This window comes from Heterocephalus glaber, unplaced genomic scaffold (assembly GCF_053883595.1).
Source record: "Heterocephalus glaber isolate CG9 unplaced genomic scaffold, H.glaber_assembly_v1.0 deba00001572, whole genome shotgun sequence".
Classification (NCBI taxonomy): Eukaryota; Metazoa; Chordata; class Mammalia; order Rodentia; family Bathyergidae; genus Heterocephalus; species Heterocephalus glaber.
In genome coordinates this window covers 14,299,949-14,322,755 of record NW_028258357.1, presented here as the reverse complement: position 1 = coordinate 14,322,755, position 22,807 = coordinate 14,299,949, and the positions used below count along the sequence as shown (strand labels likewise).

General features: G+C 40.0%; 1 pseudogene; it reads left to right on the top strand.

The window, feature by feature from the left end:
* Nucleotides 1-19,131: 19,131 nt before the first annotated feature.
* On the top strand, nucleotides 19,132-22,374 carry LOC101698450 (serine/threonine-protein kinase PRP4 homolog pseudogene; annotated as a pseudogene).
* The last annotated feature ends 433 nt before the right edge of the window (nucleotides 22,375-22,807 follow it).

Sequence of the window (22,807 nt, the reverse complement as noted above, 5' to 3'; positions counted from 1 at the left end):
CAAGTGGGCAGCTGCCCGGAGAAATTCAGATCTTAACCCAGGGGACATGGTTCCAAAACTCTTTGCAAACCCATTCTTTACCCCCGAGGATCTTGGTTTTCTTTTTACTAAAAGGTAAAAACCATTTTAAAGGAGCAGTGTGAAAAACTAGTGGTGTAAGTTGCCAGCAGATCATTTTTTTCATTATGGATTATTTTTAATTCGCCATTAAGAATTTTTCCCTTCTACTAAAAGAGACCATATTCTGAGCTGGGGATTTAGCTCAGTGGTTCTGCTACCTGCCTCGCAAGCACAAGATCCTGAGTTTGATCTCCGGTACCAAAAAAAAAAAAAAAAGAATCCACCATATTCTGCTGACCCACATCCAGCGGGTTAGGGTGCTGCAGCAGACAGAGAGGGTCTTGGAAAATAGAAAGACTATGTCTTGCAGAGGGGGGGGGGATAAATAGAAGACAGAAAAGGATATGAAATAGAGAAAGAAACTACAGAGCCATATTGTCCAATATAGTAGCCACTAAGCACTACTTAAATTTACTTTTAACAATTAAAACTAGAAATTCCATTTGACCCAGCTATTCCTTTTCTAGGTACCTTCCCAAAAGTTTAAGACATCATATTACAGTGATCCATGCACAGCCATGTTTACAGCAGCATAACTCATAATAGCTAGATCTTGGAAGCAGCCTGTATGTCCATCCACAGATGAATGGATGAAGAAAATGTGATATTTACACAAATGAAATACTATTCTGCCATAAAGAAAGATAAACTTGAGTTGTTTGCAAAAAAATGAGTGTACTTTGAGACCATAGTGTTAAGTGAAATAAGTCAGACATACACATTTAAATATTGTGTGGGTTTTTCTTTATTTCCTTATTTCTTTTTTTCTATTTTTTTCCCATTAAGTTTATTGGTACATTTTAGGTATAAAATACAGTTACATTCATCATTGGGATCTTGTACCTTTACACGAGTATCTTGGTTCTTATTTTTTCCCTTGCCCTGCCCTCCCTTCACCCCCTCCACCCTTCCCTATTTGCAAAGACTTTGTTTCCATTTTTTTCCTTTTCTCATATTTTTCTTTTCCCTTTTATCCTTTCCCCTACCCCTCCCACTTCCCCTGCTCCTTTAGACCTTTTCTTCCTGTTACACAATATCAATTACACATTTTTAAAATTACAATATCAAGATCTAGGAGACATTACCACAGATTTTACAGAATTTAAAAGGATATAGAGGGCTGGGGATTTAGCTCAGCGGTTTTGCCGCCTGCTGCGCAACTGCAAGGACTCAACTTCGATCCCCAGTACCAAAAAAAAAAAAGGATATAGAAAGCATATTACAAAAATCTTTTTTGAAATAAATTTGACAACTTCTAAGAAGTACATTGGAAGACAAATTAATGAAACTAAATCTGGAGGAAATATAAAATGTGAATAGCACCTATTAAAGAAAGTATATTCCTAGCTTGAAAACCTACCTATATGACAACAGCAGGCTCATAAACATTTTAACTGATAAATTATATCAAACAATTAAAGCAGAAAAAAGAACGAACACTTCTCCCCTCATTTTAGGAACTCAACATTGTGCTAATCCTAAAACTGGATAAAGATAATAGAAGAAAAAAGTATGAACATAGATAGGAATTTGTTTAACAAAACAAACTATTAGAAGTCAGATCTGGCAGGATGTAGAAAGTGGTTTTGTTATAGGGATGGCAGTGTTGGTTCAGCATTGGAAGATCCACCCCCAAACGTCATCATTTTAACAGAGGAAAGGAAAAAGCCATATGATCCTGTCACTAGTTGGAGAAAAAGTATTGGACTAAATTCTACAGCTGTTCATGGTAAAAGCTATCAGGAGACTAGAAGCAGAACAGAACCTTCTCAACAGATCAAAGACATGTACTCCATACTTCCAGCGAGAACACCTTATATGAATGGAGAAGATACAATGCTTTCTCCCTGAGGTGGGGAACAAGGGCAGATATGCTTACTCTTTATCTGTCCATTAAACTTTGAAACCTAGGCCCCACCAAAATAGTCTGGCAATAAAATGACACAATTAGGATAGGATTGGCAAGGTAGAAGGAAAATCTTTATATGTAGATGAAATGATCATCTACAGAGAAAATACTAAGAAATCTCTAGGAGCCCCTAGAACTTGTATTTGAATTTAGCAGGATTAGAAAACACAAGGTATATATAAAAATTCAGGTCTATGTATACTTGCTATAAATGAAGAATTGGATATTGAAATTTAAAAGTTATGTAGGAGTACAAAGGAACTAGAAAAGTTAAAAAAAAAAAACAAAAAAACAGTATTGGAAAACGTTTAGTACCTAATTTTAAGACTTCCTCTAAAGCTACAATAATCCAGGCAGTGTTGGTGTAAGGAAAGACATATAGATCATTTGAATAAAACAGAGAATCTAGAAATAGAACCACACATATATGGTCCACTGAGTTTTGAAAGATTATTTAACATTAGCATTTTATAGAATATAAACTCAATTCAAGAGCTGAGGAAGACATAGTGTTTTCAGCATACAGCACTAGAACACCTGCTATCTGTATATAAAAAATTAACCTCAACCCTTTATTTCCACACATGAAAATAACTTGAAGGGATCTATGAACCTAAATATGAAAGGCTAAAAGTATAAAATTTTAAGAAGAAATTATAAGGGAAAATGTTTATGAATTCAGGGTAGGCAAGAACTACCTAGGATACAAAAGACATGATGTATAAAAGAAAGAAATTGATAAATGAGATTCCATCAAAATTTAGAACTTTAAATGACATCATTAAAATGAAAAGTAGTCCTTAAACAGACCATATTGACAATGCATATAACCTATGACCAGAATATATAAAGAACTCTTACAGCTCATTAATAGACAACCCAATTAAAAAGTAGACACAAGAAGATGATAAATAGCCAGTACAGCACAAGGAAAGGTGTGCAACTCTGAAATCAGAAAAATACTAATCAATACAATAACAAGATTGACTTATACCCTTATTAGGGACATGAAGTTAAAAGTTTTAAAAGCCTTGTCATGACTTTTTCTTTTTGTTGGATTCTCCCCCTTTGCATTTAATTTGTCATGCCCAATGGATTCATTCTGCTGGGTTTCCTGGGATTGTGATCCTCATTGTCTTTTCCTAGGGTATTGTCTAAAATTTTTTGGAATGCTGGTTTGGTATTCATGAAGTTCCTGAGGTACTCTTTATCATGAAAGTATCTTATTTCTCCATCAATTTTGAAAGATAGTTTTGCAGGGTACATCAATCTGGGTTGGAGGCTGTTTTCCTTTAGGGCTTGAAATACGTCACTCCAAGCTCTTCTTGCCTTGAGGGTTTGTGTTGAGAAGTCTGCTGTGATTCTGATGGGCTTTCCTTTGTATGTGATTTGTTTCTTTTCTCTCACTGCTTGTAGAATTTTGTTCTTCTGTTGGATTTCTGGAATCCTAACTATTATATGCCTATGTGTAGATTTTTTTTTGATCAAGGCTAGCTGGAGTCCTATATGCCTCACTTATCTGTATGTCAAGTTCTTTTCCCCTCCTTGGGAAGTTTTCTGCCATCACTTCTGTGAACAGTTTTTTTATGTCATCTGCACTGTCTCCTGTTTCTTCATTGACTCCAATCAGTCTTATGTTACTCTTCTTTGCATCATCTAGCAGCTGCTGGATTGATTTCTCATGTTCCTTTACAATTTTAAAGCAATTTTTCTTTTCCTGGTCACTAATTGCAATCTTTTCTTCTGTATCTGAAATTCTATCCTCACATTGGTTCATTCTGCTGCACAGACTTTCGATGGAGTTTTTAATCTCCTGGAAATCTGTTTGCATCTGTTTTATGGATTCCATTTGTTTCCTATGTTGAGATTCCATCATGTTCCTCAGATCTTCTATTTTTTTATCTGTGTCCTCTCTAGATTTATTAATCATGTCTTGCACCATGAGCAAAATCTTTGCTGTTATCTGATTAATCATTTCTGATTTCATTTTTCCCAGATCCTCTTTTGTTGCCAATTCAGAGAGTCCAGGTGGTTGAGTATCAGATTGTTCCATCTCGTTTCCCTTTGGGGTTGCTGTAGGTGATCCAGAAGTCTGTTTTTGAGGCTTGTTTATGTGTCTTCTCATTTCCACGGCAGGGGGGGGTTGCTTCTGGCACCCGCTAGGCTCACCTTCTCTGCCCTAGGAGCATGGGATGGCAGCAGGGGAGCTTCCTTCTGGGTGCTGGGACCGGCTCCATGTGTGGTTTTTCTTATATGAGAAACCCAAATTATAAATAAAGAGGAAATAAACAATAGATAACAGGTAGTAAGGAGAAAGGTCTTTCTCAAATGCGGAGGCGCTCAAGAGATGGAGGGAGGGAAGGGAAAGGGGATGAAAAATAAGATGTGTTTTGAAAGTGTGCCAACTCCACACAAGGAATGTAAACATTATGTACTGCAAGCATGGACTGATAAAAATTTTTACTTTTAACTAGTTCAATTCAATTAAAAATTCAGCTCCTTGATTGCACCAGCTCAAGCCCTCAATAGCCACTTGTGGCTGAGGCTACCATAGCACAAATAGAAAACATTTCCACCATCACTGAAAGTGCTTTGGACAACACTGCTGTTGATTCCTCATCCTGGAGAATGAATCCTCCAAGGCCACTCCAGACCTAGGCACCCAGAGACCACCTGATTCCTGGGATCTGGTTGCCCACAGAGTCAGAGAGGAGGGTGCAGTAATCCCAGAGCAAAATCAATGCTTCCTCTTTTCTCCCTGACTCCTCTCAGGGTCAGGCTGGGAAATGAAGAGGGTCCTTGTTGCCCCATCCACCAAGTCCTGAAGCTGGTCATCGGGTGCTGCTGCTGCCATTTCCAAAGGCCCCCTTAGAGGTGTCCCCTTGGCTGGCGGCTGGAGAAGACGAGGTTAGCTTCTTCTCCCAGACTCTTTGCTCACATCCTTTGCCAGGGCCGATGTTCCAGAAGTTGTCCAGGAGCTGCCTTCACCGTGCACTGTGTTACGTGGGCTTCTCAGTCCCCACCCCCGCCTTTATGAAGTCCTCAAGGTATTGTTTAATAAAAGCACTTTGTTACGATTTTCATGCTTATTTGCTCATCCATTAGTCTCTGATTCTCTGACATTAGTTTTTCTACTTGTGATGAAATGGCAAAGATGGGAGGGTAATAATGGCAAATTTGGCCTGGTAATAACCAGCTGGGAAAATAAAATTTCACTGTAGGCTAGCTGCGAAAGAAAAACTTCCTAAGACACACAGACACGAATACACAGAAGAGGGGAGCACCCAAGTTTAATCCAGCTATTGTTCCAACCCTCTGGGTCACTGCCTTGCTGGGTCTTTGTCCAGTATCTGTCCTTTCCCCTTTAACCCTACCCTTCAACCTGACTAAGGCCCTGGACCACACCTTCAACTAACCAAGCTCATCAGCTTCCTTCCTCTGGGCTTGGTGTTCTTCAGTTAAATTCATTCAACAAATATTTATTGTGTATCCACTGTCTAGTAGGGAGACCCACTGGTAGAATGAAATAGATATGGGTATAGACACATAGATTCATCATGAATATATCTATTGCCTAAAATTCACTGGGCTATAAATGATAGAAATCTCAAACTAGCTTACATCAAGAAGGGAACTTGCTAGTGCATAAAAGACAAGAATATATCTTGAATTTAGGTAGCACATGATCTAGACTAGAGAATTAAACAATGTTGCAATCTCTCTCTCTCTCTCTCTCTCTCTCTCTCTCTCCCCCTCTCTCCCTCTCCCTCTCTCTTTCTGGCTCTTTTCATTTTGGCTTCATTCTCAGGCTGCAGGTGAAGATCAGTGTGCTGCAGCTCCAAGTTCACAGTGAAAACTCACATTCCCCCCTGCTCCGGGACACACTATACTCAGACAGAGGGTCACACAATCACTTTGGAATTGTGGTGGGGCTTGCCCTGAATCAGCATGATTACCTCCAAAGAGCGAGATGGACAGGTGCCTCACAGTACCACTACCAGAGGAGGGAGATGGAAGTGCGTGTTAAAAACATCAGACAAATTAAAGTTCATAATTTATTTGAGTAAAGAATGATTCATGGATTGGGCAGGACTCAGAACCAGAAGGGGCTCCGGGGGCTCCACTCACCACTGAGTTTCTAGAAGCCAAACCCAGATGAAGCCTTTCTTGGGGTCTGTCCTGATCAACTGGCTGCCTGTGATTGGCTGAAAACGTAGTTATTTATCACAAAAATATTTTCCTAGATTAGGTTTTGGTGTTTTTACGTAGTATTAGGTTGCCAGTTTATTACGTAGTAACTCAGAGTGCAGAGAGCCTCCAGTCGATAGCTTCCTGATTATTTAATTTAATAGCAGGTAGGCAGAAATTTGTAGATGTCTCAACAGGATGCGTAGGACATGAGAACACAGCAAATAGGGGCCTCAGTCTGGAAGCAAGTCACAGGAGGCTGTGCAGAAGGTAAATCTGAGTGGGCTCTTGAGAAGCAAGCAAGGGCTGGCTGGGCAGGTAGGAGAAGGGGAGGGCATGGAGGGAGGGGGTCCCAGTGGCCAGATTGGCCTATGGACAGAAAAGAGTGAACTGTGTGTTCCAGGCAAAAAGCCTGATGCAAAGGTAGGCTCTGGAGTTGCAGAAACTGCTTTGAATTGCATCTCAGTTCTTAAACTTACCAGGTGAATAATCTTCGCTGGTTATTTAACCACCCTGTGCCTCAGTTTCCCCATTTGTTAAATGGGAACTATCATAGTACCTACCTCCCAGGGTTTTTATCAAGCTTAGTTGAAATGTGCTAATGTGTTTGAAGAATTTGGAATAGGCCTGGCACATCAGAAGTGCTAAAAAAAAAGCTTGCTAAATAAATAGAATAAAATAAGTATGGATATTGATTAATGCTGTCATGTACCCCAGTTTAAAATAACGAGTGAAAACCAGGCACGATGGTACATTCTTGTAATTCCAGCATTTGGGAAGCTGGAGCAGGAGGATCGCTCAAAGTTGGAGGCCAGCCTGGGCTAAATAGTGAGTTAAAGTTCAGCCTGAACTACATAGCAAGACCCTGTCTCAAAAGAACAAAACATAAATAAATAAATAAATAAATAAATAAATAAAATAATGACTTACAATTATTTGGTGCAGAGTTCTACAAATTTGATTTAAAAGATTGGAACAAAAAGAACAAAATTGTACCTAATGACTATTTATACAGGTAATATCATATATCATACTCCAGGTCCTTCCCATGTATAAACTGCACTCTATACAACATTTTATGGGAGATGTAGTTTCTCTTTCCAGCTTTTGCTTCCTAAGGTCTAACCTTGCAGGCTTTTTTTAGTAAAATGTTGCTCAATTTAGCCCACCCCGTCTCGTTAGACAACAGCCTGACCCACACAATCATGCGGCAGGCGAATTTAACAGAAGGTGCACACAGCCTGCTCAGCTTTGTGTTCGATTTGTGGATGTCAAGCCTGAAATCGGGTCATGGTCTTGCTCTTCCTACTCTGTGTGCTACATTTCCATGATTGTGTTATGTGTGGGGGCCCTGGCCAGATGTCCTCAGCATGCTTTGTGCTCTGGAAGCCCTTCACCCTCCACCCTTAAGTAACTATGGATTTCAAAATGGTCTAAATAAACGGAACCACAGCTCATCCTCCATCTTTCCAGCAGTGGGGAAAGAGAGGAAGTTGTGGTGAAAGAAGTGTGTGTGAGGGCGGGGGGGGGGGTGCAGTGTGATAAAGGATATGGCCTGGGCACACTGTCCGGGTTAGAACCCCAGCTGCTGCCCCAATCCGAGGGACTGGAGAAAAGTACTTATTCTTTGGAGCTTCAGTTTCCTCCTTTATAAAGCAGGTATAATAGCAATATAGCCAAGCCCCAAGAAGTCCCCAGTGATCGCCACCTCCCTATGCTTGTGGCTCTATTCGGTTCCCACCTGTAGGGTCAGAGTGGGTCTGTGTCACCCATGGGACAGTGGTGGTGAGTCACTTTCTGAAGGCTCCATAATGTTAGCTAAAGGCTAGAGCGATAGCTTTACAGCAGTTGCCATTTCCTCTACTTCTAGGGGACGAGAAACCTCAGACTCCCTGTCCTGCTGGCCAGGCCAGGGTAGAGGGGACAGACCCACATAAATAGGCACTTTGTATACAATGTGATGGACTCATTCTCCTCTGCAAATATGCATGGGGTGCTCAAGCAGTATGTCTTAGTCCATTTGGGCTGCTATAACAAATACCATGAATAGGTGGTTTAGAAACACCAGAAATTTATTTCTCCACATCACTGGAAGTATTTTCCCTCTCAGTTACCCATCCAAACTTTACATTTTCAATGAGGGTGGATTTCTAAATCCATAATGAACTCATCATGAAGCAAACATTTAAGTGCAGGCAGAAAATACTAACTGTAGTTTTATTTATGTAGCTAGTCTGCCTCGCAGGCACAACTCCCAAGATATAATCACAACTACATTTTGTCCTTTTACCAGCCCTTCTCAGCTTTTCTCATGAGTTAGTGTTTGCTTGCCCTTGAAGAAAACTTTGTGCAAGTTCATGACTTTTCTGGGCACTCAGGTTATACAAAGTCCTACGAGGTACATTTTGCGAATTGCAGCCCCACTTCAGGAATTGGAATGTAAGCCCAAATGAGTGCTTTCATCAACTCAGAATGCCACAGCACCTGTTCCAAGCTGAAGGACTTGAACAAATTACTTACTTATTAGAGCTTCAGTTTCCTTGGATTAGAGGGCTTAAACAACAGGCCCTGTTTCTCACAGAGATGGGGAGATCAAAGATCAAAGTGTCCACAGATTTACTGTTTGCTGAGTGACCTCTTCCTGTCCAGCAGCAGTTGGCTGCTTTCTTGTTATAGCCTCACAAGACACAGGAAGGACATTCTAGTCTTTTCTCCTCCTCCTCTCTTCTTCTTCTTCCTCTCTCTCTCTCTCTCTCTCTCTCTCTCTCTCTCTCTCTCTCTCTTCCCATCCTGGGAACTGAACCTTGAGAACACTGAGCCACATCCCCAAGTTGCCTGGCCTTGCTATCAGACAGTGTGGTGGCCAGCAGTCCCTTCCAGGATCTTGCTGTCCCGTTCAAACAACTAGGCTGGACAACAGAAGAACATGAAAGTTTAACATTTATTGAAGACTATAAAGGCAAGAAGAGTAAGGGAGAAGGTATGTTCTGAAGAAAGAAAAAAGTGCTCAAAAAGAAGGAAAGAAGGGCTCTGAAAAGAGGAAGTGTTCTAAAGAAACACTTAACTTCTTGAGAACACTCTGAGAGAGCGGTATAAAGAGATAATACAAATTCACCAGGAAGACAAGCCATCCACACCGTCCATTCCCATTATTCCCAGTAGTGACAATCTGCAAACTTGCAGTAAACACTGAGTTAGTGAATCCTGAACCACTGCTCCCAGGAGAAGGAGTTACACTAGTTTCCTGCGAGCCTCTTGTCACATTTTCATCAAGCAATGGATACGTGACCTCGTTTTCTGTGTACTTCTGCTTAAAGACACTTTATGCAACATACAACTGATTCATTAGCGTTGAACTCACTGCAGACGGATTCTAACTCATTCGTGAGCACAGTTTATCCAACACACGTGTGTTCTCCCCAAAGGATACGGCAGCTGTCTTGCACTTAGGGACACGTCTTGGGCTTTCACTTGGGGAAACATTTAAACAGTGAAATCATCCGCAAAAAGCACAAAAATGTGAAAATGCATGACACTAGAGAGCAAAATGATCTTTATTTATAGTAAAAGAGCAGCAACAAGAAGGCAGAGTGTCACTGTGGCTGATCTCAGTGGAGACCCTGTGACCCTGGAGACTCAGTTTTCCTCAGCTCTGCATGTCTGTGAATGACCACAGGAGCTCTTGTGGGTATTGATTGTAGGTAACAAGTTTTAGCAAGTTGGTGAATTTGAAAATACCAAATCCATAAAAAATGAGGACTGGGGCCGGGGATTTAGCTCAGTGGTTCTGCCGCCCGCCTTGCAAGTGCAAGGTCCCAAGTTTGATCCCCGGTACCAGAAAAAAAAGAAAATGAGGACTACTATATATATATGATCAGTACAGTTAAGGATCACATGAGAAAAGAAATGCACTGGGGAGGTGTTTATAAAGAGAGAGGGCAGAGGGCCGGGGATTTAGCTCAGTGGTTCCGGCTCCTGCCTCGAAAGTGCAAGGTCCCGAGTTTGATTCCCGGTACCAAAAAACAAACATACAAAAAAAGGGCAGAGAACAAGGGTGAGAAGTGTGTGGTGAGAGCCTTCTGGGATGGTGGCCCAGAGGGGTCAAGCTGGAAAAGATTCCATCTGTCTGAGACAGAGAAAGCAGTCAGTGGGAGAAAGGGCTGCTCTGGATGGCAAGGGACAGCTGCTTGGAGGGAGAGGAGGCCAGGTCTGGGAGGCATGTGGAAGTGTGTCGCTTGTCTGCAGGGCACAAAGCCTCGGTGAGATAGGAAGTATGAGTTCAATTTTCTTTTCTTGAGCTCTGCTGCACAGTACAGTGACTACAGCTAACAGTTGGTGTGACTTCAATGCTAATGAATCACTGTCATTGGGAAGGCGGATTTCAAATGCTCTCACTATGGAAGATGTCAAGTGTCTGAGGTGACAGATGGGTTGGTCAGCTTGATTTGACCATTCCACATTGTTTTAAAAACTTATGGTATCATTTTTTGCCCTGTACATATGTCCATCTATACTTTGTCAAAACATGAATAAACAGAAAAGGTAAAATAAAGGAAGAAAGATGCGGGTGGGGGGAAGAAAGAAAGAAAAAAAGAGAGAGAACGAAAGAGAGAGAACAAAAGAGAGAAAGAAAGACAGACAGGGAGGCTGAGATGCACCTATAGGAGAAGAGAAAGAATAAGGCAAGAGGCTCTCACACAGATTTGTTCAACTCTTGAATTCCAAGTAAGAGAGGCCTTTTGTGCTGGGTGTGGTGGCACACACCTCTGATCTCAGCTCTGGGGAGCCTGAGGCAGAAGGATCACTGTGAGTTCAAGACCAGCCTGGGCTATAGAGTGAATTCAAGACCAGTCTGAACTACATAGCAAGATCCTGTCTCAAAAAAAAGAAAAAAGAAATAAAAAAGAAGGAAGGGGAGCCTTTTGTAAACAGATGACAAAAGAGTAGTTCCTCATATACCCATTTGTAGATGAGAAGAATATTTAAGAGGAAACCCTTTTAAGTTGGTCCTCACTCATGAAGACATATTTCCTGACAAGCAGAAACAACCTGCTTTGCAGGCAAAACAAGAGAAATTGGGCTCAAAGCCAAGCAATGAGATAGAAATACAGCTTTTGAAAATGAAATCCTGCAGATACTTGTCTAACCTTGTTCATGCTTCCAGTCCTTAGAACAAAAGGTGCAAGTATGCTGAGCAATTACTAGCTACTTAGCAGGAAAACCCTAAGCAAAGCTGGAAACTGAGTTAGAAAAGAACTGGCATTGCCAGCTAGCCCTCAGGTGGACCAAGAAAAGACCTCGGAGCCACAGAGCAGAGAACAAAGTAGAATGAGACAGACTTTCCTCTTTTAACTTCAAAGCAGGCTGCCTACTTGCTTCGTCCAGCTTTCTCTTACTCAAGTTGAGGGTTTGTTGAACTCTAGAAAAACTACAAAAACTACTAGCCCAGTTGCTGCAGTGAATGGCTTTGTGTGGGTGCAGCAGTCACCAAGGAAATTTCCAGACTGTCCAGACTTCAAAGCAGGCCTTCAAAATCTCGCTACAGGAGCTGAGCCTCTGAGGAGCTGAGCCTCTGAGGAGCTGAGCTGTGTGAGCTGCTGCCATTAGCAGCCCCCCTGGGGGGGCCTCTGAGGAGCTGAGCCACTCAAGCACCAGCAGCACCACCCAGGCCTTCACCCCAAACCCCACTTCTGACCTCCAGGCTGCACACACCAGTTCCAAGGGGTCATAAAGCCCATTGCTCTGAGCTCTAGAAGATAGAGAAGAAGTGAACAACAGAGACAGGGCCTCTCTGAGGGTCCTTGATGAAACTTGAAGCCCACTGAAAAAGTGAAGAAAATTTCTGCAATAAAGGCACACCAGACCACCTTACTTGGTAAGTTGGAGGGATCAGCACCTCCCATCAGAACCTGGACTATCTTCGGGGGAAGGGCAGCTGGAACCTGCACTAGAACCTTGCAGAGTTCAACCCTGCAGGAGGACAGAGAGCTCACCTTGGGCCTTGCAACCAGAAATTAGCCTGAATCTCAGGGGACTGTTGCTGGCTTGCTGAGACACATTCACTTAGATCTGCACCCTGCTGCCCACATTGTCTATTGTGAAATCAGAGACATACCCTGAAGGAGGCCCTTTATTTTTTTTTTCCAGTTATTTTTTTCTCTTATTTTTAATTTTTCTTTTTTCTCTTCTTTTTCCTAATTTTTTTCTTCTTTTGTTTCTTTTTACTTTTCTTTCTCCACTCTCATTTTCTCTCCCATCTTGTTCTTCATCTCTCTTCCTTTTTGTTCCTGTTGCTGTCCTAATTTGGATTTCTTTTTTCTTTCTTTTTCTTTTCTTCTCCCTTTTTCCTTCTCTCAATTGTCATTAGTTTTATGGGAAAGTGAATACAGTTTCTAGCTTCCCTATTGCTGTTGGTATGATCTGTTCTTGTCTTTGTTCTTTCATTCTGTCTTTTCCTCTTATCTTCAACAGTTTCCCAGAGTTTGTCTGATCTCCCTGTGTCCTCTGGTCTTACTTCTAAACTTTCCCTATCCTTCTACCTCTCTATCCCTCCCTCCCCAACTCCTTCTAAACCCGCATCCTGAAGTAAAGTTGCTATATTGAAGAGTTTATTCACTATAAACATATTTTGGGCTCATCCTCAACTTTGATTTAATTCACATGGTTAAAGGTGATAGATTAATAGCTACCACAAATTGTCATTCTCTAAGCTGTGCTTGATGTTACTGTTGTTGCTGATTGTATCACTTGGGCAAAGGTGTTGTGATTGATCTAATCAGTTGTCCTTCCTGGTATACTGAAAACAAGATTGCCTAAGAGTCATTAGAAACTCAAAACCTAAAGACCCGCTATATCTGAAAGACACCTCTGAGAAGCAATCATTCTGTAAGGGTTCTAAATACAAGCAACAAAGATACTTACAATAAGCAATATTGAAGTATCAACCCAGGGATTAAACCAAAATCAGTACCAGCAACAAAAATAGAAATGAGAGGACACCTAAACAAGGCACAAACCCAGACATCCAGCTCACCAAAGGCAAATTCTGGGGGAAACAAGGAAAAATCTAATAATCAACCACCTACACACCCTGAAGTGAGAGCACAGGAAGTAACAAAACAGATAATGAGGATCTAGAAAAATTCAAAACAGAAATAATTTCCCAAATAACTACAGAGATGGTGAGCAGAATGAAAGACATGATTAGAGACTCTAGAACAGAAACAGATAAAAAAAAATAGATGAGCTCAGGACCACGATGGAAGCCATGAATGCCCAGCATAGGAAAGAAATGGAAACCATGAAACAGATTCAAAATGATATCCAGGAGATTAAAAACTCTATTGAAAGTATTCACAGCAGAATGAGCCAATGTGAAGACAGAATATCAGTTTTAGAATACAGGATTGTATTCAGTGACTATGAAAAGTGAGATTTCTTTAAAATGGTAAGGGACCATGAGAAGAAGTCGATCCAGCAGCTCCTAGATGATGCAAAGAAGAATAACATAAGACTGATAAAAAGCAGGAAAAAGTACAAATGACATAAAAAAACTATTCACAGAATTAATGACAGAAAACTTCCCAAACAGAGCAAAAGAATTTGACATACAGAGAAGTTAGTCTTATAGGTCTCCAAACTGCCATGATAAAAAAAAAATCTACACCTAGACATATAATGATTAAGATCCCAGAAATCCGACAGAAGAATAAAATACTATAAACAGTTAGAGAAAAGAAACAAATCACATACAAAGGAAAGCCCATCAGAATCACAGCAGACTTCTCAACACAAACCCTCAAATCAAGGAGAGCCTGGAGTGAGGTATTTCAAGCCCTAAAAGAAAACAACCTCCAACCTAAATTGATGTATCCTGAAAAATTATCTTTTAAAATTGATGGGGAAATAAGATACTTCCATGACAAACAACACCTGAGAATATCAAACTAGCATTCCAAACGATTCTAAACAATATTCTAGAAAAAGACAATGAAGTTCACAACTCCATGAGGGCCAACAGCACACATCCACCAGCCAAGGCAAGATTAAAGAGAGAAGGGGAAAAATAAAAAATAAAAGTGCCAAAAATAGGAAAATAACAAAACAAGGACAAGTCAATACATATCAGTTATAACCATCAATGTTAATGGCCTCAATTCACCAATCAAAAGAAATAGACTGGCAGAATGGATTAAGAAGCAGAATCCAACAAAATGCTGTATACAAGAAACAACACCTAATTAAAAAAGAAATTCACCAACTGAAAGTAAAAGGGTGGAAAACTGTTCTCCATGAGACAGGAGCCCTGATAAAAGCAGGGGTAGCTATCTTATTTGCAGACAAAGTAGATTTCAAACCAAAACTAATTAAGAAAAACAAAGAAGGTCACTACATCCTTGTAAAGGGAACAATGCAAAAGGAAGAAATAACAATCATAAGTGTAAAGGGAACAATGCAAGAGGAAGAGATGACAATCACAAATATGTATGCATCAAATACTAATGCCTCCAACTACACGAAACAAATATTAATGGACATGAAAAACCAAAGAATCACTAATACAATTGTAGTGGGGGACCTCAATACCCCACTGTCACAAATAGACAGATCATCTAGACAAAAAATCAACAATGAAATACTAGAACTGAACCAAGCCTTTGAACAAATGGACTTAATAGATGTTTACAGTGTGTTCCTCCCCACAAAATCAGAATACACATTCTTTTCAGATGCACATGGGTCATTCTCCAAAATAGACCACATGCTAGCTCATAGGATATGTCTAAGTAAAATGCAAAGGAATTGAAGTTATCCCCTGTTATTATCAGACCATAGTGCAATTAAACTGGAGATCAATAGCATAAGAAACCACAAGAACTCCACAAATACAAGGAAATTGAATAACACTCTCCTGAACAACCAATGGGTCACAGAGGAAATTAAAGAAGAAATTAGACAGTTTCTACAATTAAATGATAATGCCAATACAACATAGAGGAATCTATGGGACACAATGAAAGCATTTTTACTAGGGAAATTCATAGCAATGAATCCCCATACTAGGAAAACAGAATGAGCTCAAATAAACAGCCTAATGCTGATCTTCAAGCTCCTAGAAAAAGAAGAGCAAGACAAACCTAAAGGTCATACAAGGGAGGAAATTACAAACATCAGAACAGAAATCAGTGCAATGTAGACTAACAGAATGATACAAAAAGTCAATGAATTGAAGAGTTGGTTTTTTGAAAGAATAAATAAAATCAATAAACCTTTAGCCAACTTTATCAAAAAAAAGGAAAGAAAAGGCTCAAATCCATGCAATTAGGAATAAAAAAGGTGAAGTTACCACATATCCAGCAGAAATCCAGTGGATTATCAATACCTACTTCAAGAACCTGTACTCTAATAAAATGGAAACCACAGAAAAAATGGACAGATTCTTACATACATATGAATTACCAAAATTGAAAGAAGATTTAAAAAATTCTAAACATCCCAATTACAATCAGTGAAATGGAAAACGTAATTAAAAATTTACAAACCAAGAAAAGACCAGGTCCTGATGGCTTCACTGCTGAATTCTACAAGACATTTAGAGAAGAACTATTGCCACTACTCTTTAAACTCTTCAATGAAATTGAAAGGGAAGTAATACTCCCAAATTCATTCCTGGAAGCAAGTGTTACTTTGATTCCAAAAGCAGAGAAAGACCCACCCCAAAAAAGAGAACTACAGGCCAATCTCCCTAATGAATATGATGCAAAAATCCTCAACAAGATACTGCTAAACAGAATACAGAGGATCATCAAGAAGATCATACACCCTGACCAAGTGGGATTCATCCCAGGGATGCAAGGATGGTTCCACATATGTAAATCAATAAATGTAATACACTATATTAACAGAACCAAGGGCAAAAACCATATGATCATCTCAATAGATGCAGAAGAAGCATTCGACAAAATCCAACACCCATTCATGATAAAAACCTTACAGAAAATTGGAATAGATGGTCTTTATCCCAACCTGATAAAGGCTATCTATGAAAAGCCAACAGCCAACATCATACTGATGGTCAAAAACTGAAAACCTTCAAACTAAAATCAAGAACAAGACGAGGATGTCCACTATCATCACTCCTGTTCAATATAGTTCTGGAAACATTAGCCACAGCAATTAGACAAGAGAAAGAAATAAAAGGAATAAAAATAGAAAAGAAAGAAGTTAAACTGTTGTTATTTCCTGATGATATGATACTCTACATAGAAGACCCAAAAAAACTCCACCAAAAGACTTTTAGACTTAATTGACAGATTCAGTAGAGTAGCTGGATACAAGGTCAACACTCAAAAGTCAATAGCCTTCTTGTACACGAATGACAGACTCACTGAGAGAGACATTAGGGAAACAATTCCTTTCACAATAGCATCCAAAAAAATGAAATATCTAGGAATCAATCTAACGAAGGAAGCAAAAGACCTCTACATTGAAAACTACAGCACTGAAAAAAGAGATCAAAGAGGATATAAGAAAATGGAAAGACTGATCCTGAGGATCAGTGGAATAGATTAGAAGTTACAGAAACAACTACAGACATACTCAGTTACCTCATCTTTTACAAAGGAACCAACCATCCTCACTGGAGGAAAGATAGCCTCTTTAATAAATGGTGTTTGAAAAACTGGATTTCAATCTGCCAAAGATTAAAACTAGACTCATGTCTTTCACTATGCACTAAACTAAAATCAAAGTGGATTAAAGCTCTAAATATTAAAACAGAAACACTAAACTTGCTGGAAGATAAATTAGGTAGAACTGTCAAAGACATTGGCATAGGAAAAGATTTTATGAACAAATCCCCAGTAGCACAGCAACTAGGACAAAGAATCAACAACTGGAATCTCATCTTATTCAAAAGCTTCTGCACTGCAAGAGAAACCACCAACAGAGCTTACAGACAACCTACAATGTGGGAAAAAAGTTCTACCAGCTGTTCCTCAGACAAAGGTCTACTATCTAGAATATATAAAGAACTCAAAAAAATCAGACCCCCCAAATATAAAGACCCAATTCAAAAATGGGTATCTGAAATGAACAGACATTTCTCAGACAATGAAGTAAAAGCAGCAAATAAACATATGAAAAAATGTTCAATATCACTGGTCATTTGAGAGACACAGATGAAAACAACACTGAGATTCCACCTCACCCAGAAAGAATGGCTGCTATTAAGAAATCAACCAATAACAAATGCTGGCAGGGTTGTGGGGAGAAAGGAACCCTTCTTCATTGTTGGTGGGAGTGTAGACTGGTGCAACCACTGTGGAAATCAATATGGAGATACCTCAAAAAACTAGGATTAGAGGACCCATTTGACCTAGTTATTCCTCTGCTGGGTATCTTCCCAAAAGACTTAAAAGAATCATACCACAGTGATATATGTGCACCCATGTTCATAGCGGGACAGTTTGTAATAGCTAAAACTTGGAAACAGCCCAATTTCCCATCAACTCGAGACTAGATAGAGAAGATGTGGGGTTTTTTTTTATAAAATGGAGTACTACTCAGCCATAAAGAATGAGAAACTAGAGACATTTATAGCTAAATGTATGCACATTGAGGCCATACTCTTAGATAAAATAAATAGTATACACATGTGTAAATACTGAATAGTTTCTCTGGTGTGAAAAACTAAAAGTGTAAATAAGGATCAAAATGTATAATTGATATTGTGAAATAGGAAGAAAAGGTCTAAAGGAGTAGGGGAAGTAGGAGGGGTGGGGGAAAGGAAAGAAGAGAAAAGAAAAAATATTAGAAAAGGAAAAAAATGGAAACAAAGTCTTTGTAAATAGGGAAGGGTGGGGAGTGAAGGGAGGGCAGGGGAAGGGGAAAAAAATAAGAACCAAGATACATCATGTAAAGGCACAAGATTCCAATGATGAATGTAATTGTATTGTATACCTAAAATGTACCAATAAACTTAATGAAAAAAAATCTGGTTACAATCTGTTCACCATCAGATATGCCTTAGAAGGTCCACAGCAGCACTATTTATAAAACCCAGAACCAGAAGTGACCCAAATAACCACCCATTGTAGAACAGATAAAGAAACTGTGGTATATTCATACATGGAATATTATACCGCAGTGAATATGCACAGGCTAGAGCCACACACAGCAATATGGAAGAATTCCACCAACATAATGCTGAGCTAAGGAGCCAAGCCTGAGAGAACACACTTTATGTTTCCGTGTAGATGAAGAAAATATAAATAGCACAAGTCAAAGTCATGTGCAAACCCTAGGCAGTGGTTACCCTCAGGAAGTAGGATTTATATAGACTGGAAGGATCTTAAGGGGAGTATCTAGTGGAGCAGTGGGAAGGTTGTTCTCTAATCTGGATGCTCCTGCACTGGTGTGCTCAATTTATAAATTCCAGTGAGTGATACACACTAATGATCTGTGCATGTTTATAAGTGGGCAGTGCTATAGTTTGACGTTCCCCTCAAATATTCATGTGCTGGAAACAGAATCTTCAAATTCATGTGTTAATTGTATTTAGAAGTGCAACACTAAATTTGGGAGAAAATTAGGATTAGATGAGATCGTGAAGGTGAAGCCCCAGGATGGCACTAGTGGTTATTATTTTATATGTATAACTTTATTATCATTCTAAACACTCACATATACAAAAATTAAAATTATTCAAAGAAAAGCAATGCAAGGGGAAAAAACTATAATAATATTCAAATATAATAGAACTCAACCAAAGCAAAATTGAAAAGTACTTAAACATTTTTCCATATAATTAAAAAAAAAATCTCAAGCATTAACAAGACATCAGAGGATGTGATTTGTTTTAGAAAGATTTTCAAAACTAATATTGGACTTCACTAGGCTCTACGGTCCGCAGAGTCAGGAAGTTCAAGATGGCCGCCGCGGAGCCCCAGGCCCTGTGGGAGCAGCCGGAGATGGAAGATGCTGATAATTCTGAAAAAAGTGTAAATGAAGAAAATAGAGAAGTATCAGAAGACCAGTCCCAAAATAAACATAGTCGTCACAAAAAAAGAAACATAAACACAGAAGTAAACACAAGAAACATAAACATTCCTCAGAAGAAGACAAGGATAAAAAACATAAACATAAGCATAAACATAAGAAACACAAAAGAAAAGAAATGATTGATGCTTCTGACAAAGAAGGTATGTCTCCCGCAAAAAGAGCTAAACTTGATGCTTTGGCTTTGCTAGAAGACTTGGAGAAGCAGAGGGCCTTGATTAAAGTCGAGCTCGATAACGAGCTCATGGACGGCAAGGTCCAATCTGGGATGGGACTCATTTTACAAGGTTATGAATCTGGCTCTGAAGAAGAAGGGGAGATTCATGAAAAGGTAAGAAATGGAAATAGGTCTGGTACCAGATCCTCCAGTACAAAGGGGAAACTCGAAGTTGTGGACAATAAAAATAGTATAAACAAACGAAGTAAAAGCAGATCCAAAGAACGGACTAGACATAGGTTGGATAAAAAGAAAAGTAAGGGAGGTATTGAAACAGTTAAAGAGAAAACAACTAGGAGCAAGTCAAAGGAGAGGAAGAAGTCCAAAAATCCATCCAAAAGAAGCAATTCCTAAGACCAAGCAAGAAAATCAAAGTCCCCTATCCTTAGGAGGCGATCTCAGGAGAAAATTGGCAAGGCCAGATCTCCTACTGATGAGAAGGTTAAAATTGAAGATAAAAGTAAGACAAAAGATAGGGAAAAAATCCCCAATTATAAATGAAAGTAGAAGTCGAGATCGAGGTAAAAAAAAATCTAGATCCCCGGTTGACCTACAAGGTAAATCCAGAGACAGAAGATCGCAGTCCAAAGAGAGAAAATCCAAAAGGTCCGAAGTTGATAAAAAATAAAAAGCCTATTAAGTCTCCCTCTAAGGATGCTTCCTCTGGGAAGGAAAACAGGTCACCCAGTAGAAGACCTGGTCGTAGCCCTAAGAGAAGGAGTCTGTCTCCTAAACAACGTGGTAAGTCAAGGAAGAGTAGATCTCCACTCTTGAATGAGAGAAGACCTAAGCAGAGCAAATCACCTTCTCGAACTCTGTCTCCGGGTAGAAGAGCCAAGAGCCGATCTTTAGAAAGAAAACGTAGAGAGCCAGAGAGGAGAGGACTTTCTTCTCCAAGAACACGCCCTCGAGATGACCTCCTCAGCAGACGGGAGCTGTCCAAGGACGCCATCCCCGTCAGCAGGTGGTCTCCCACGAGAAGGAGCAGCCGGTCTCCCATCAGAAGGCGCTCTCGCTCTCCGCTCAGGCGCAGCAGGTCCCCCCGGAGGAGAAGCAGGTCCCCCCGGAGAAGAGACAGAGGCCGCAGGAGGAGGTCATGCTTGCGAAGGAGGTCTCAGTCACGGGGAGGTCGCAGGCGAAGGAGCAGAAGCAAAGTAAAGGAAGACAGATTCAAAGGGAGTCTTTCAGAAGGGATGAAAGCTGAGCAAGAGTCTTCATCTGATGATAACCTCAAGGATTTTGATGTAGAGGAAGAGGATGAAGAAGCACTAATAGAACAGAGAAGAATACAGAGGCAAGCCATTGTTCAGAAATATAAGTACCTGGCTGAAGACAGCAATATGTCTGTGCCATTGGGACCCAGCAGCCCCCAGCGCAGTACTCGAACACCAATCACCCTCTCCAGACGATGTCCTGGAGCGGGTGCCCGCCGACGTCAGAGTATGAGCGGGAAAACGTTGACACGTTTGAGGCCTCAGTAAAAGCCAAGCATAATCTCATGACAGTTGAACAGAATAATGGTTCATCTCAGAAGAAGCTGTTGGCACCTGATATGTTTACAAAATCTGATGATATGTTTGCTGCGTATTTTGATAGTGCTCGTCTTCCGGCTGCTAGCATTGGAAAAAATTTCAAAGAGAATCCCAACCTCAGAGATAACTGGACTGATGCAGAAGGCTATTACCGTGTGAACATAGGTGAAGTCCTCGATAAGCGTTACAATGTGTATGGCTACACTTGGCAAGGTGTATTCAGCAATGTTGTGCGAGCCAGAGATGATGCACGAGCCAACCAAGAAGTGGCTGTGAAGATCATCAGGAATAATGAGCTCATGCAAAAGACTGGTTTAAAAGAACTGGAGTTCTTGAAAAAACTTAATGATGCTGATCCTGATGACAAATTCCATTGTCTGCGCCTCTTCAGACACTTTTATCACAAGCAACATCTCTGTCTTGTATTTGAGCCTCTCAGTATGAATTTATGAAAGGTATTAAAAAAATATGGCAAAGATGTTGGCCTTCATATTAAAGCTGTAAGATCATACAGCCAGCAGTTGTTCCTGGCATTGAAACTCCTGAAAAGATGCAACATCCTGCACGCAGATATCAAGCCAGCCAATATCCTGGTTAATGAATCAAAAACGATTTTAAAGCTCTGTGATGTTGGGTCAGCCTCACACGTTGCGGATAATGACATAACACCTTACCTTGTCAGTAGATTTTATTGGGCGCCTGAGATCATTATAGGTAAAAGCTATATGGTGTAGATATGTGGTCTGTAGGGTGTACCTTGTATGAGCTCTATACTGGAAAAATTTTGTTTCCTGGTAAAACCAATAACCACATGTTGAAGCTTGCCATGGATCTCAAAGGAAAGATGCCAAATAAGATGATTCAGAAAGGTCTATTTAAAGATCAGCATTTTGATCAAAATCTCAACTTCATGTACATAGAAGGTGATAAAGTAACAGAGAGGGAGAAAGTTACTGTCATGAGCACCACTAATCCAACTAAGGACCTATTGGCTGACTTGACTGGATGCCAGCAACTTCCTGAAGACCAATGTAAAAAAGTACACCAGCTAAAGGACTTGTTGGACCAGATCCTAATGTTGGACCCAGCTAAATGAATTCGCATCAACCAGGCCCTACAGCATGCATTCATCCAGGAAAAAATTTAAATGAGATGAAGAAACCCCAAGGGTTTGAGTAATTAAATACAAAGACTGAAGAAATTTCACAGCAGTTTATTATTAATGTATATAAACTTATAAATATTTCTCCAGCAAATTTGAGGAAGCATGACATATTTGAATTAACACCAAGGGTGATATTTCTTTTAGAAATGTTAGTTAATCTGTTTTGTGTCTTATGTGAAGTTTCACTGTAGAACTGTTTCAATTGCCAAGACTGCACATAATTACAGTGCTAATGTACATGGTTGCAGTTCACATAAAGGACAAAAGCATCTGTTATAAAATGAGTAGTAATACCAGGTGGTTGATTCATTTTTAGCAGACTTGGCTTCATTTTGGTCTTCAGATGAAATGGCCAGCATAAATGCTGTTTATATTCACGTTTTCCTAGGTACGTGTGTGCAGGCCGCAGCAGCATGCCCTAGGTGTAGTCAGTGCCAAAGGGGGCCTGTTCCTTCTTGAGCCTGCCTGCAGGGATGTCTCCTCTTTTAAAGCAGGTTGTGTACAACATTCAATACACTGAAGGTAAGCTACCATCAACATCACTGGTGTTTTAAGATGTTCTTTTATTGGAATAATTGACAAATGAGAGATATTAGCTTTGTGGCAGAATTCCCTGC